Raw genomic sequence first — 1,376 nt, 5'->3', positions numbered from 1 at the left:
CTGGCATACTGAGTGCAGCACTTTCACAGCATCATCTTTTAGGATTTGAAATAGCTTTTCTCAAATCCCATTACCTTCACTAGCTTTGTAGTTTTGCTTCAACTAAGGCCCATTTGACATCACTTTCCTGGATGTGTAGCTCTAGGTGAGTGATTACCCATCATGGTTATCTGGGTCATTAATATCTTTTTCATATAGTTCTTCTGTGTATTCTTGCTACCTTATCTTAATATTTTCTGCTTCTATTAGGCCCATACCGGTTCTGTCCTTTATTTGCCCATCTTTGCATGAAATATTTCATTGGTATCTCTAATTTTCTTGAATAGATCTCTAGTCTTTCCCATTCTATTGCTTTCCTCTATTTCTTTGCATTGTTCACATAAGAAGGCTTTCTTATCTCTCCTTCCTATTCTTTGGAACTCTGCATTCAGATGCATATATCTTTCCTTGCACCAGATGGCTCCAAATTATCTTTCAATTTAGAATTTGGTCATTTTTAGATCATTCATAGTAGGTGTAAACTCCAAATACTTTGGGGGCTGGTCTGATTCTATTAATAAATATTACTGCTTACACATTATGAAGAAGTTTTAAATTCCCTTAAATAGAGTTTCCCTAAAAGTACATCACAGATGGGCAGGAATATATCTCATATCCAGAATTTCATGAAGCAAGCCATTGAGATTATGCATGCTACATACATTTTTTCTCAGAGAGTCACAGTGCACATTTGCCTGTTCAAAGATGAAGTCGCTCAGTCGTGTCCGACTCTGCAACACCATGGACTGTAGCCTACCAGGCTTATCCGTCCATGGGATTCTCCAGGCAAGAATACTGGAGTGGGTTACCATTTCCTTCTCCAGGGGATCTTCCTGACCCAGGGATCGAACCTGGGTCTCCCGCATTGGAGGCAGACACTTTAACCTCTGAGCCACCAGGGAAGCCCATTTGCCTGTTAGAGGCTCTGAAAAAGTACTGCAATTAATAATGAAAAAATTTTTACATTTCTAAATGGAGCATTCCAAGTTTTCTACTTTATCTTCCTTAATTTTCAGCCTCAATATCCATAACCATCCATCCTATAAACTCTTCATTCTGGCCATCCAATAAGTTCTCCTTTATCTTCCCACCCTATGGCTCTTGCCATTTTCCTTCATTAGGAAGATTTTAGTTTTTGCATATGCCATTTGTTCTTGTGTCTTAGGTAACTCTTCCTGAAAGCAAAATCTAAAAGAAATCTCACTTTTGCACACATCCCACAGTCTAACGTGGTTGTGTTTCACGTGGTTACTTATTAGCTCCTGATGGTACCTTAGGACCGAATATATTCTGATATATGTTATAACACTTAGTATATATAGTGTTTTACACCAAAT

At 38.2% G+C, this 1,376-nt stretch overlaps 1 non-coding gene across 1 annotated transcript; it reads right to left on the bottom strand.

Moving 5' to 3' along the window:
- Nucleotides 1-868: 868 nt before the first annotated feature.
- On the bottom strand, nucleotides 869-941 carry TRNAW-CCA. The gene has a single exon. It is a non-coding gene; the product is annotated as a tRNA-Trp (tRNA).
- Nucleotides 942-1,376: the final 435 nt, after the last annotated feature.

The sequence above is a fragment of the Bubalus bubalis genome, chromosome 14 (assembly GCF_019923935.1).
Source record: "Bubalus bubalis isolate 160015118507 breed Murrah chromosome 14, NDDB_SH_1, whole genome shotgun sequence".
NCBI classification, from domain to species: domain Eukaryota; kingdom Metazoa; phylum Chordata; class Mammalia; order Artiodactyla; family Bovidae; genus Bubalus; species Bubalus bubalis.
This window is presented reverse-complemented; position numbering and strand designations above follow the sequence as displayed.